At 50.6% G+C, this 14,937-nt stretch overlaps 1 protein-coding gene across 7 annotated transcripts in view; it reads right to left on the bottom strand.

The window, feature by feature from the left end:
- Positions 1 to 14,937, bottom strand: part of ABAT (4-aminobutyrate aminotransferase) — a 175,484-nt gene that overhangs the window by 34,976 nt on the left and 125,571 nt on the right. The window lies entirely within an intron of this gene.

Below are 14,937 nucleotides of genomic sequence, written 5' to 3'. Positions count from 1 at the left end.
CCTTTCACCCTTGAACTTGTGGAAGTTCTTACACAAGAATGGTGCATAGTTTGGGCTGCTGGGTTTGGTGAGGGGGTATCTGATATAATCCCAGGACTGGCCCACAACATTTTAGCACCTGAGGCAGGGAGCTCAAATGACACCCCCAAGCCCTCTCGCTTGGGCCAAAACATTGAAAGGTCTCAATTCTGCCTTCTTCCTGTTCTACTCCTCTCATTGTACTGCTCTGCTACCTACCCCAATAAAGGAGAACTAAAAACTTAAAATGCCTTGTTCAAAAAAGGATAGTTACCTGTTCTGTAACTGGCGTTCTTCGAGATGTGTTGCTCCTGTCTATTCCACAGTAGGTCTGGGTGCTCGCCACATGCACCGGTGCCGCAAGTTTTTCCCTTAGCAGTACCCGTACTGGGGGAGCACCACGGCGACGCCTGGAGTGGCGCCTGCATATCGCGGTATAAGGGGAGCCGCGGGCTCCCCACACCCTCGGTTCCTTCTTGCTGGACAACTCTGACAGAGGGGAAGGAGGGCAGGGTGTGGAATAGACAGGAGCAACACATCTCGAAGAACGCCAGTTATGGGACAGGTAACTGTCCTTTCTTCTTCGAATGATTGCTCCTGTGTATTCCACAGTAGGTGATTCCAAGCAATATCTGCTGGAGGTGGGTAGGCGTTCACGATGGTTCGGGACGAAGTACCGCCCTGCCGAACCTGGCGTCATTCCTAGACTGGGAGACGATCGCGTAATGCGAAGTAAATGTGTGAACTGATGCCCAAGTGGCTGCCCTACAAATGTTCTGAATGGGGACATGGGCGACGTAAGCAGCTGAGGAGGCCTGAGCCCTCGTAGAGTGTGCCCTGACAATCAGTGGTGGGGGAATCCCTGCCAGATCATAGCAAGTGCGTATGCACAAGATGATCCAGCGGGAAAGCCACTGGGTGGAGGTAGGTTGCCCCCTTGACCGCTCGGCTGAGGCAACAAATAGTTGAGAGGATTTCCGGAATGGCTTAGTCTGATCCAGGTAAAAGCCAGCGCCCTATGCATGTCGAGGCGGCATTCCTCATTAGAGGAGTGGGGTTTAGGACAGAGCATGGGGAGGAAGATGCTCTGCTCCATATGGAAGGCGGAGGAACGCCGGGTGTGGGCAGAGCTGGACTTTATCCCTATGGAAAACCGTATAGGGGGGTTCCGAGGTTAAGGCCCTGAGTTCCGAGACACGTCGGGCCGAAGTGATCGCCACGAGGAAGGCCACCTTCCACGAGAGGTGTGACCAGGAGCACGTGGCCAAGGGTTCGAAGGGGGGCCCCATGAGACGGGACAAGACCAGGTTGAGGTCCCATTGCGGCACGGGGGGGCCTAGCGTATGGGAATGAACGGTCAAGGCCCTTCAGGAAGCGGGAGGTCATTGAGTGGGAGAAGACTGAGTGGCCTTGAATCGGCAGATGAAAAGCCGACATGGCTGCCAGGTGCACCCTAACTGAGGCGGGTACCAGTCCCTGGGCCCTAAGGGATAAGAGGTAGTCCAGGATGACCTGGAGGGGTGCGGCAGTGGGGGAGACCCCCTGCTCACTCGCCCACCTGGCGAACCTGGACCACTTTGCCACGTACGTCCGATGCATGGACGGCTTCCTGCTTTCCAGGAGGACTCGCCTTACCTGCTCCGAACACCTATTCTCCTCCTCATTCAGCCACGGAGCATCCATGCTGTCAGGTGGAGCGCGGCCAGATTGGGATGGAGGAGGCACCCTCCATCCTGGGAGAGGAGGTCTGGGCGGAGAGGTAGCACCCTCGAGGGGGGCCGCTAAGAGGCGTAGGAGGGGCCCGTACCAGTGTTGGCGGGCCCACGCCGGGGCTATGAGGATGACTTCCGCCTTGTCTGCTTTCACCTTCTGAAGGACCTTGGCGATGAGGGGGAACAGGGGAAAGGCATAGAGGAGCTGGCCCGACCAGCTCAGGAGGAACGCATCGGAGATCGCGCCTTCTCCTCCCCCTCCCCTGGAGCAGAACTGGGGGCAACGCAGGTTCTGACGGGTTGCAAACAGGTCGATCTGGGGAGCTCCCCACTCTTGGGAGAGTCGGCGAGCGACCTCCGGGTGGAACGACCATTCGTACTGGGGGGAGAAGACCCTGCTGTGGCGGTCTACTTGTGTATTGCGGACGTCTGGGAGGTGAGCGGCCCTTAGGGAGATATCATGGGTGATACAGAACCCCCTTAAGTTCAGGGCTTCCCGGCAGAGGTTAGGGAGCGAGTCCCGCCTTGCCTGTTGATATAATACATGGCGGCAGTGTTGTCCGTGAGGACTCTGACTACCTTGCCGCGGAGGTGCATGAGGAAAGCCACGCAAGTCAACCGAACTGCCCTGAGCTCTTTGACATTTATGTGAAGGGGCAAGTCCGGGGCCGACCACGTTCCCTGGGTCTGCATGTTCCCCATGTGGACTCCCCATCCGAGGCATCGGACACCAGGTCTATGGACGGATTGGCCTCTCTGAAGGGAACCCCTTGTAGCATATTGCTCAGGCAGGACCACCAGAGCAGGGAACCCAGTACCGGGGACGGAACCCTGAGAACCTTATCCAGCCCATCCCAAGCTTGGGAGAATCAGGAGGCCAGCCATATCTGGAGGGGCCTCATGCGGAGTCTGGCATGGCGGTCCATGTAAGTGCACACCGCCATGTGTCCCAGAATCCGGAGACACGCCCTCGCCGTGGTCACCGGAAACGTCGTGATTGAGGCAATGAGATCCCTTAGGGTCTCGAACCTGTCTAGGGGAAGAGAGACTGTGGTCCTGGAGGAGTCCAGCAGGGCCCCAATGAACTCTATGCACTGAACGGGCACTAATGTTGATTTGGTTTCGTTCACGACCAGGCCTACATCTCCGCATGTCAAGAGGAGCAGCTCCACGTGGGCCTCCACCTCAAAACGAGACTCCCCCTTGAGGAGCCAGTCGTCCAGGTAAGGGAAGATCTGTACTCCCTTCCGCCTGAGGTAGGCTGCCACCACAGACATACATTTCGTGAAGATCCTGGGAGCCGTGGAGAGGCCAAAGGGGAGGACCGCAAATTGGTAGTGGTCCAACCCTACCATGAAACGGAGGAAGCGTCTGTGCCCCTCAAAAATATGGACGTGTAAGTACATGTCCTGAAGGTCCAGGGCCGCATACCAGTCCCCTGGGTCCAGGGAGGGAATAATAGAGGCAAGGGACACCATACGGAACTTGGAACGGGTTAGGAACCTGTTCAGGCCACGCAGGTCCAGAATAGGCCTGAGACCCCCTTTCGCTTTCGGGATCAGGAAGTATCGGGAGTAGAACCCTTTGCCCTGGAACTGAACTGGTACCCTTTCCACCGCCCCGACGCTTCTGGTCTCTGGGTCTTTTGTATGGGGGCTCATATCTGCTCCTCACAGGTTGAGCCGCCGGGAGCGATTTGGCCTTGTCCTTAGCCGGGGGGACGTAGAGGCCCAAGGTCTGCAAGGAGGTGCAGGAATCTTTCATCCCATGCAGCCTGACGTCCGTCCGGTCTGCAAAGAGCGCCTTGTCATCGAAGGGGAGGTCCTGCATAAGAGACTGGGCCTCCGTCGACAGTCCGGACAACAGGAGCCATGACGCCCTGCGCATAGTGATCGCGGAAGCCATTGAGCGGGCCGCCGTGTCAGCAGCATCGGATGCCGCTTGCAGGGCCACTTTAGCCGCCGACGACCCCTCTTCTACCAGGGCCTTGAAGTCCTTCCTGTCCCGGTCCGGGAGGAGGGGCTCAAATTTAGGCAGGGACTCCCACAGGTTGAAGTCGTACCTGCTGAGCAAGGCCTGGCTGTTGGCTACCCGAAGCTGGAAACTAGCTGACAAATAAAATTTTCTGCCAAAGGAGTCCAGTCTCCTGGCGTCTTTGTTCTTGGGGGTGGGCGCCGGCTGGCCCTGGTGCTCTCTGTGGTTTACCGATTCCACTACGAGCGAGTTCGGTGCCGGGTGGGAATAGAGGTATTCATGGTCCTTTGCCTTTGCCGGCACAAAGTATTTCCTCTTGGCCTTTTTCGAGATTGGGGACAGGGAGGCGTGAGTTTGCCACAGGAAGGTAGAGATATTGGCAATACCCTGGTGCAGAGGCAGGTCCACGCAGCCCGGTGCCGAGGGAGACAGGACCTTAAAAAGGGTATCAGACGGACCCTCTATCTCCTCGACCTGCAGCTGGAGGTTGGATGCCACCCGCTTTAGCAGATCCTGATGCGCCCTGAAGTCCTCCTGAGGGACCGATGGCAGAGGCGCCGCTATGGTGTCATCCGGCACCGGAAAGAGGGCCCGCATGGAGCCGGGCGCCTCGGTCGGTGCCGGGGCATCGAGACCGAGGTCAGAGACCTGGCACGGGTACGCCGACTCGTGACGCACAGACTTGTCCCATAGGCGGCCAGACGAGGCCGATGGAGCTTGGGACACTCCGGCCACCGAGCGGGCCTCCGTTGGGGCTGGCCCCGATGGCCACAGTACCCACTGGCACCATTGCCCTTGCCACGGGGTCCTTTGCCATTGGTTCGGCTGAGCCCGTGATGGCAATATGTGTCCTGGCGGAACACAGCGTGCCGAGGATGGGTGGACGGGTGCCGAGGCCGAGGTTGCTGACGAGCGCTCGGTGCCACGGGAGCGGTAGGAGCGGTGTCTGTGACGTCGTCTACCTCGGGACCTGGATCTTGATGTCAATGAACGGTACCCACGTGACAAACTGCTTCGGTACGCATGACGGCGACGCGAAGCCCGGTGTCCTGGTGCTGAGGTACCCCGAGGGGAGCCCCTGGCGTGACGTCCAGACGAGTGGGAGCTGGAACGGGAATGCCGATGTCTGTCCCGTCGAGAGCAGCTCTGGTAGCTACATCTAGCAGGTGAGCGCTCTCAGTGCCTCTCTCGGTGCCTACGCTTGCTGGCAGGTGGAGGAGAGGGTCCCCGCGACTCCCGTCCCTATGGCGGCCCGGACGATCTAGCTGGCATCGAGGGTGGCCAGGAGCTGTCAGAAGCGGCTGCTGCGCGCCGAGCGGTGCGGGGAGCGATCCTCGGAGCGGGAACTGCGGCTGCTCGGAGAGGTCTGGTGGGCATCCAACGGGAGCTTGCCTTGCGACCTAGGGCCTGTGCCCGTTTGCGAACTCGGGACGAGCAAAGACATAATGTTCTTCGCAGCCTGCACCATCCGGCGTCGACGGCATCCGTACCAGTGGGGATGCCTGGGCTGATGGTACCGGGCTGCTCCGCTCCACGTGAGTCGGAGCTTTCAAGCCCGGGGGGGATTGAGGGTTGCCCAGCACGGGACCAGCCTCCTCCTTATCCTTGTCGCTGTGTTGTTGCGAGCCTGGGCCCTTCCCTTGCTTTTTGGAAGGAGATCGGCGCCGACTGGTTGAAGGGGCCTCGCTACGTACCGACGACACGGCGGCCGGCGCCGAGTCCGATCTGCATACCGGCATCGGGGTCAGCGCCGACTCCATCAGGAGAGCTCTGAGTCTAAAGTCTCTCTCCTTCTTGGTCCTTGGCTTGAATGACCTACTGATCTTGCAACGGTCGCTAATGTGAGGCTTACCCAGGCAACAAAGACACTCAGCGTGAGGGTCGCTCCTGGGCATAGAACGGCGACAGGAGTCGCACGACTTGAAGCCTGGGGCACGGGGCATGCCCCGAGCCCCCTCTAACAACTGAAGGACGATCTACCAACGGTACCACTAAGGTCGAGAAGAAGGGCTGCAGCAGAGCTGGAGCACAAAAGTTCCGACTACCTTCACTGGCAGCAAGAAGGAACTGAGGGTTGGGGGAGCCCACGGCTCCCCTTATAGCGTGATATGCAGGCGCCACTCCAGGGGTCGCTGCAGTGCTCCCCCAGTACGGGTACTGCTAAGGGAAAAACTTCTGGCACCGGTGCACATGGCGAGCATGCACACCTACTGTAGAATACACAGGAGCAATCACTCGAAGAATAACTTTAAGTAACACTTAACTTTCAAATACCTGCACAGCAAATGTAACTTTTCTTGTCTGCATAGTAAACACTGGCATTTTTATCTGTTTGAATAATCAAAGTGGTGCTTTCCATGCCTTCCTGGTTGCAAAGATTTGAACTGCTTCCTACTGAAGGTCCACAGTCTGGGCCAGCTTATGCTCTATTGAGATGGTTGCAAGGCCGACCAGCCTCTCCTGTGTCATTGTGGAGCATAGATGTGTTTTTATTAACTTCAGCTTGGAGAAGCTGTGTTCTCCACTGGCAACTGTTACAGGAAGTGTTAGAAGTATGTGCAGAGCAACAAAAGCATTTGGAAAGAGGGTGGTCATCTTATTTGTGCACATATATTCCAGAACAGCCTTTGGAGTTGATCCTGCTGAAATGTATCTTGAAAGGGCTTTCAGTTCATCACTTAAATCACTCGCATCAATATCGTGCATGTCATCATGAGTCACTGTCTCTAGTGCCCTGCATTGCTAGTGTGGGTCTTCTTCAGGTATAGCGAGGAGTTTTGGAATATCATACAACATCCCAAATATACTGCTGTGTTCCTTGAGCTGTATGAAATGTTCTTCAACTGACTGTATTGCACAATCTAGCACCTGGTTAAAGAATTCAACTTTGAATTGTTGTTTGGGGTCTCTTATGGGATTATCCCGTGCCTCGTAATCAAAATGTCTTCTTCTTTGGTGACTCTTGTATTCTTGAATGGGTGGGAAAATAGCTTCAGTGTGAAGTTCCTCTGCCAATTTCCGTGCACTCTTCAGAACATTTTGAAATCCCTCACCTGACCGGGAAGACTATAGGTATGACTTTGCTTTGTCCAGTTGTTCCATTGCTCCAGATATATCAAGGTCAACACCTTGGAGTCTCTTGCTTACAACATTTATTTCAAACAGTATGTCATGCCACAACACTAAGCCACATAGAAATTTTAAGTTATGTATGTTTCTGGTGATTCCATTTCCCTCTGCCACTGTTCTCCCACAAACAGTTCCGGTCATAGCATTATCCTCCATAATGGCAACTAGGCATCATCTATCTTCCCAATTTGGTGTTTGATAGGCTTTATCGCCTCCACTCGACTTTCCTGTCGCGTGGCACTCAGTGGTTTCAGTGTCAGAGAGGATGTTCCCAGATGTTGCTTCAAAATTTGCCATCAATGAGTTGATGCAGAGAAAAATACATAGATGCTTTGAATTACATTAAAAAATTCAGCAGTCTCACTAGAAGCTGATGCTGCATCACTGACCACCAAGTTCAATGAATGAGAGATACACGGGACAAAAAAAGCTTGACGGTTTAACTCTCAGATCCGTGTTTGCACTCCTCTGTTCTTTCCTCTCATGTTGGCACCATTATTGTAGTCCTGACCTCTCATGTCAGCTATCGCAATTCCCATATCTTCCAGCTTTTTAAAAAGCACATGTGTCATACCAGCACCTGGAGTATCATCAATGTCACTAAATTCTAGAAAATACTCTCTGACAGTCACCACTGCAGGGACATTTTCACTAGGTTCTGTTGTTGTTACAAAACGCACCACTAAAGTCATTTGTTCCGTATGGCTGATGTCAGGTGTGCAGTCCAGAAAAACAGAGTAATATCTTGCTGACTTCAGATCTGCCACAATCTTCTGTTTGACTTTTGTTGCCAGTAACTATATGATCTCATTTTGAATTGTTTTTCCAAGGTAGTGGTGTGTGTACATTTCTTGGGTGGTGACTCTTCTTAGATGTTCCTGGAGTACAGCAGCAAACTCAGCCATCAGCTCCACAATTTTAAGGAAGTTTCCATTGTTTGGCACATACAGCTGATCTGAAGTGCCACGCAATGCTAGGTTTTGGGTAGCAAGCATTCTCACAATGGCAATGAGCCTTTTCAGAACATTTTGCCAATAAAGAGACTCTGATGCAATCTTCTCTTGATGCTGACCATCCATGGTGGCCTTTAACCTTAGTCTCATCTCAAGCTCTTTCCACCTATGGAATGCTCTCTGGTGATTTGCTGCCTTCTCATAGCATGCCAGATTTCTAGCCAGATTTTTCCAGTCCTTTGTTCCTGTAGAACCCAAGAGTCTGCAACAAAAACAGCATGCAGCATTCTGGGTTTTTGAGTACATAAGCCATGGCCTCTCCACTTTGTCACCATTGGGGATTTCATGCCAGTAATGTGTTGGATGGAAACTCTATTTTCATTGTCTTTGGGGAACATGAAGTTTTTCACTTGCTGTGGCCCATCCAGTACAAGGAAGTCCCTCAGGCTACAGCTCAAGTGGGTCCACAGTCCTGGATCATCTAGACTTAAGAAATTAAACTCAGCAGCAGCTGTTTCTTGCGCCTCCACCACACTCTTCTCTGAGCTACACTTTTCTTCAGTAATGTGCATGGTTACATCCATTTGAGAGGGAGATATGGATGCTGCAGTAGCTGCCAGGTCACCTGCATCCTAACTGGAAGATCAGGCATCTCTTTACCACTCACATCCTCACTGGGGCCGGAAGGTTCACCGTGAACATTTGTGTCTATGCATCTCAGAAGAGCTCCTTCCTGTTTAGATAGAAAAGCTTCCTTTGCTTTCTTTCTTTTTCTGAATGCTGCCTGAGGGGCATTTTCTTCTTTCACTCATGACTGCTGTTCTGTGCCAGCTATAGTGGCTCTCAACACTCAATTGAAGGGGACAAATAAGCAGGCTGGTAGTACGGCCTGAGTGAGGGAAGATATCAGCGGCTTAAGGGCCTAACTGGCTCCTACTACTTCAATTGACTGCCTGTTCTCCTCAAGTGGGTTCAGGGAAGCAGCAGAAAACAGGAAGTTCTTTGAGAAGCTGGTGTTAATCAGTCCAGGCTCCCAGGGGTGCTAGAGAGGTACATAAGAGGCTCCTCCTCCTCTCTCTCCCTGCAGCTCCTGCTGCTTTCTGTTATTCCCTCTCACCTTTTCTCCTGCCTGCCTGTTATGTCTCTTGTGCCCTCCTTCCTCCAGCACAGCACTCCACCATCTCTGTGCATCTAGAGCAGAGAGAATACATTTGCACCAGCAGCAGACACAATTTTCTACACTCTGGGTCCTAGTGGCACCCCCCCTAGAGTCTGGCACCTGAGGTGGCCGCCTCAGTTCGCCTCATGGTAAGGCCAGCCCTGTATAATCCCTGGCAAAGTAGCATATTATATCCAAATGAACAGCATGAACTGACACTGTATAGCAATAGGGTCTGGTTCCTCTAGAGCTATAAGAGTTCCTGTGGCCGATGGATAGCAAGAGCATCCAGTGACCTGTCACCCAACAGCAGGCCCACAAGTTCACTGTTTCTTACGGGAACTTTTGGCCAGGCCCACTTCCTCAGTGACATGCTGCCTCAGAAAGCCAGCTTCAAAAACATGAAGTTGTGAGAGTTATTATTCCCTTCCCCCCTGTTTCCCTCCCCCGCCCCCCCCCCCCCCAAAAAAAGGGAATAACAGTTTGCAGGAGAAATAGCACTTCACTTAATTAATACTGAGGACTATAGTTACTCAGCCAGAGGTTATGGCCCTACTACAGTAGTGGGTGGGTAAGGTTCTGTGGCCTGCAATGTGCAAGAGATCAGACGTGATCATGACGGTCCCTTCTGAACTTAAAGTTTACAAGTCTATAAAGGAAAGATAACGCCAAGCAAGTCTGCATTAAAATAGGTGTGGGTGGCAACGACACATTTACTGAACTCCTCAGGTAAGTTCATTTAGCTATTACAAGTTTCATTACATAATGCAGCCTATCACAGAATTATGGACCAGGTTTAAATATGCGCTTTTTTGTCCCTAATAAAAAGATCCAGTTATAATTGTATAGTGCAGGGGAAATTCAATGGCACAACAGCACTGTTCTAGCGAACGTTTTGTACAGATACCAACAATGCTGAGGCCTACCCAGCAGCGAGAAACACTAGGCATCACACAGAGCTCTGCCAATGGCTTGACAGCTCTCTCTGGCACATCTGTTACATTTGGATAGCATTCATAACTACGTTCCCACATTAAGCATTCATTCCACACAATCTCTGAAAGATTCTGCCTTTTTAAAAAAGAGCATATATTGGGCCACATTTTTAGCCGTGCCTTCATTTGTGCACATGCATATACATAAACCCACAATTTGCAGGTGCAGACGCCAGTGCATGATCTTTGACAATCCTAACACAAGGTGTGGGTAAATGTGTGCACATACACCAAAGTACATGGACAGGTGCCTGCCGAGGCTATAAGTCAATCCTACTGTATTTGTTTGAGGTGTGACACACGCAGTAATGCACACAATGGCAGTGGAGTGTACAAGTCTGTGTAACATGTTATAACAGTTGTTCACCTCCATTACCACTAGAGATCCCTAGTTATGTATCATGATTTAAAGTCAAGAAAACCAAACCAAAACTTATTAGATGTGCTGGTTTTATCATCTTCCATTATGCTGGGGATGGGAAGAGAGAATGACAGGGGCTAATGTATCAGTATCTTTATGCAAGATGTAGGCAAGTGCAAGATCACTCAATCCATCTCAGTGTACAATAAATCTCTCCTTATAAAACTGCTGCTAATGATCTCTTACTCACGCTATACATTTCCAAATAAGAGGTGGCAGACATTTTTCATACATGGAGGTGAAGTACATATTGTGCAGGATGTGGTCCAGGGGCTTAGAAAGGTACTCATCAAGGTACCATCTCTGCTGAACTCAACTCCTTACTCCCTTTCATTCCCTGGCAGCACCCCAGAACATGCCACAGACCTAAAGTGAGACCAAAACCAGGTCATCCTCACTACTTAAAGTAATATTCCTAGTGTATTAGAAATACACAGTTACCTAAAGAAAAACTACACATTCTTCTACCTTTCAGAAGTGCTAAGCTACAGAATATGAAGAATCCACTCAGTAGTGTAGTTGACGATAAACTCATTTTAAATTCCATATTCCCCACTTCTCATTTGGGGAATATGAAGTTTAGTTAGGTTAGCTTTTTACCACTTTTTTTTTTACCACAATACCACCTAGTCCAGTGAAAGCACAATGTGGTCTAAGAGAAGGACAGCTCTAAGGCTCTAAGACAAAATATTTAATGTTATCTAGTGCAGGGGGTATCAACTTTTTTCCTTCTGAGGCCCCCCACACCATGCTATAAAAACTCCACAGCCCACCTGTGCCACAACAACCGGTTTTCTGCATATAGAAGCCAGGGCCGGTGTTAAGGGTAGCAAGCAGAGCAACTACGTGGGGCCCCACAGCAAAGGGGGCACCACAAAGCTAAGTTGCTCAGGCTTCTGCTTCAGCCCCAGGTGGTGGGGCTCATGGCTTCAGCCCCATGCAGTGGCCTCAGCAAGTCTAATGCTGGTCCTGCTTGATGACCCCCCTGGGGGCCCTGGACCCCTGGTTCAGAGCCACTGATCTAGCTTTATAGATCCTTAATTTTTTTTGCTGTAATTAGTAAAAAAATTAAGAAAATATTTACTTAAAACATATAAGCCCATGTCCTACTACATTTCCATAGGAAGGTCAGGTGACACCTGATAACCAGATACCAGCTTGCCTCTAGCAGGGGGCTGGGAAGGGGGGAGGGAAGAAGCAAGCCAGAAGCCAGCCAAGAATATTTTAGTCCTGGGAAAATTCGGTGCCACTGAGCAATGCAGAATTTGTGCAGAATTAATGTTCTGCACCGAATGTCATGTTTTTCCTGCAGAATTTGGGCTGCAGAGCTGCTGGCCACCACTAGAGGCTGCTGGACTCTGCAGAGCCTGGCTCTCAGTGAGCTGAGTGCCTGGCCTGGTGGGGATGGAGGCTCTGCATGCTCTGGCTCCAGGGCTTGCTTCTCATCCACCTGGGGACAGGCGTGGGCCTAGGAGACCTGGCTCTGGCAAAGGATGAGGAAGGGTAGGGCTGCACCGTGTCCCCTGGCACGAGTCTGGGCTGGGGGGTCTCTGTGGGTGGGCTCTGGAGAGGAGAGGGGGATCAGGTGGGGGAGAGACATGTGTCTGGACCAGAGGGGGCACCATGCAGCCCTCTCCAGCACCCCCCCCCCAACCGGAACTGGGTTGTCATAGGAGTTTCTTTAACTCTACTCCTGGAGGAATAATTTTGTTGTCTATATTATTGACATACTTGCTGGCAGTTAATTTGAAATAAATTATGGAAATAATTGAAACTGGGGTGATTATATTGTGTTATTTTAACAAAATATGGAGAATTTTAAAATATTGTGTGCAGAATTTTTTATTTTTTGGTGCAGAATTTCCCCAGGAGTAATCTCTTCTTGCTCTGATAGCATTTTAGGTACCAGTCTCCTCACCTTCCCAACCCCCTCTGCCTTCCTGTCTTGTACCAGTCGTATTGTTCCCTGGAATTTAGAAAATGTGCCTCTCTATTTGACATGTAAGAGGAACTAGAGTTTAAGCTCAAAGAGAATGCACTCCCCCTAATACAGTGGTCTCCAACCTTTTTAAGCACAAGATCACTTTTTGACTTTAAGTGCAACACAGGATCTATCCCGCCCCTTCCCCGAAGCACCGCTCTGCTCACTCTATTCCTCCCCCACACACACACACGGATACAGTAAGGTGGCAACAATTAATGCTTTCAGCTCCTGTAGTAGTTCAGGTATCATTCTCTCAGTAGATATCATTGTTGCTGGAGGCTATTGTGTTAAGCTAAATGACCAACAGAAAAGTGCATTAGCATTTTGTTTCTTTTGCTTGATGCCTTTCCCCACCATTTGTATTTGACGTGTATCGTAGACCAGTTCAAATGCAAGAGGAGCCTTGGAGGCCATGCAGAGTAGGTTATAAATTTAAACTAGCCAAGGCTGGAGATCACATGAGTTGGAGGCCCAGCTAGCTTTTCCACCAGCTCTGCAGTGGTTGCTATGGTATTAGAGCAGCAGTCACCAACCAGTAGAGCATGAACTGGGCGATCGCGAAGTCTCTGCCAGTTGATTACAATCTCCGGCCACTAAAAGTCCGGCAGCGCAGCAGGACTAAGGCAGGCTCCCTGCCTGCCCCGGCCCCGCACCGCTCCTAGATGGGGAGGGATAGCTCAGTGGTTTGAGCATTGGCCTGCTAAACCCAGGGTTGTGAGTTCAATCCTTGAGGGGGCCATTTAGGGATCTGGGGCAAAAAAAAAAAAAATTCAGGGACAGTACTTGGTCCTGCTAGTGAAGGCAAGGGGCTGGACTCAATGACCTTTCAAGGTCCCTTCCAGTTCTATGAGATAGGTATATCTCCATATATTATATTATAAGATGCTGGCACATCCCAGCGGCCCCTGTTGGGGGGCATGTGGCTCCACGCGCTGCCCCTCCCTGTAGGCACCACCCCCGGAGCTCCCATTGGCCACGGTTCCCCGTTCCTGGCCAATGAGAGCTGTGGGGGTGGTGCCTACAGGGCACACACACACACACACACACGCGGGACATGCCAGCCACTTCTGGGAGTGGCTGGAGCAGGATAGAGGCTAAATGGAGGGGTTTTCAGCGCCATTTATATCCTCCACCATGTGGAGGGAAACCCATTGTTTCAAACAAAAACCTTAGCACAGGGAGTGGAGAATCACAGGTGACCAGATAGTGTTTGGAGTCACATGGGCAAGTCACATGTTCATGCCCAATTTCGCTCAGTCATTGCAGCACGTTTACAGGACAGTCCACTCAGTGTAGATAGGTGTCTCCCATGGTCCATTGTGAGTTACGTGTCCTTTTGATCGGCCACTCAATTTGAATAATCCCTCCAAGATGTGCTGGCTAACTACTTCGTGGGCGTTACCACCGGAGCAAACATTTGATATCCAGGTATAGAGCCAATATTCGTAACTTCAAATAAAAAAAAAGATACATGCATCGAGATAGCATAATCACAACCAGCAAATCATAACCTTTTCATAGATATCTTACATGCCACATTTTGTACAAGATTTGTTGCAAATATATAACAGTGGTTGCAACAATGATCTATATGGTCACACTTTAATCAGATAATATCACACTTACACAGAGACCACAGAATCAGAGTCTGGGCTTCCTCACAAGCCTGTATGTTTCTATACTGTACATTTCATCACAACACACTAGAGCAGAAGTGAATTGTTTTTAAGTAGATGAATGGGAGAAAAGTCGTCAGTGGATGGAGAGAAAGATCATAAATGTGATCAGGTCCATCCCTACTGGGGATGCGGGGCGTGAGGCAGAAGTGGCAAACCTGTCACTTCTGGGACCGACCACGCTGGTCAATCGTGCTGGCCCGCGGGGCCCCCCATAGCTCAGGACTCAGAGCTGTTGCCCCAATTCGCTGTATCCTAGGGATGTCTCTGAATGGGATATTATATTTGCTCTCAGTAGTTATTTTAACACTACTTCAGAATATCAAAACAGAAGGATTCTTCTTCAACTACGATAAATTCAGTACATCTGGCACTCAACCTGTATGACCTATGGCTATTGATATATAACATACAGCAAGAGTTGAGTGGAAAAGGAGAGTTAAAAAAATTGTTTTGATTTTCCAACAAGCTTTGTTCTCCAACATCATTGCAATGAGCTCTCTATGAATTGAAGGCCTGATCTGATAGGGTGCTGATTGCCATCAATTCACACTGATTTCACTGGAGCAGAGGGTATTCAGTACCTCGCAGGAAGTACTTAATATCTTTCAGGATCAGGTCGTTAGTTATCACCTTTCGTAATCCTTGTTACCAGTTCCATCAGGTAGACCTTGCAGTAAGGATATTAAAAGCAGGGGTTGATGCCACAGCCAAGACAAGACAATCTGGCAAAAATATCCAGTCTAAATATTTGCCCCAAACTCGAACAGACCATGAACATTTCTTTAGACTCAAGAAAGTTCAGTTAAAATAAATCTAAAATGTAAATTATTCTCACAGGCCTTGGTGCTATTTGGTTTCAGATGGCTCCAGAGACAGAAATACCAAAATGCCTCAAAAAATACTATTGCCAGGT

This window comes from Chrysemys picta, chromosome 10, assembly GCF_011386835.1.
Source record: "Chrysemys picta bellii isolate R12L10 chromosome 10, ASM1138683v2, whole genome shotgun sequence".
Classification (NCBI taxonomy): domain Eukaryota; kingdom Metazoa; phylum Chordata; order Testudines; family Emydidae; genus Chrysemys; species Chrysemys picta.
This window is presented reverse-complemented; position numbering and strand designations above follow the sequence as displayed.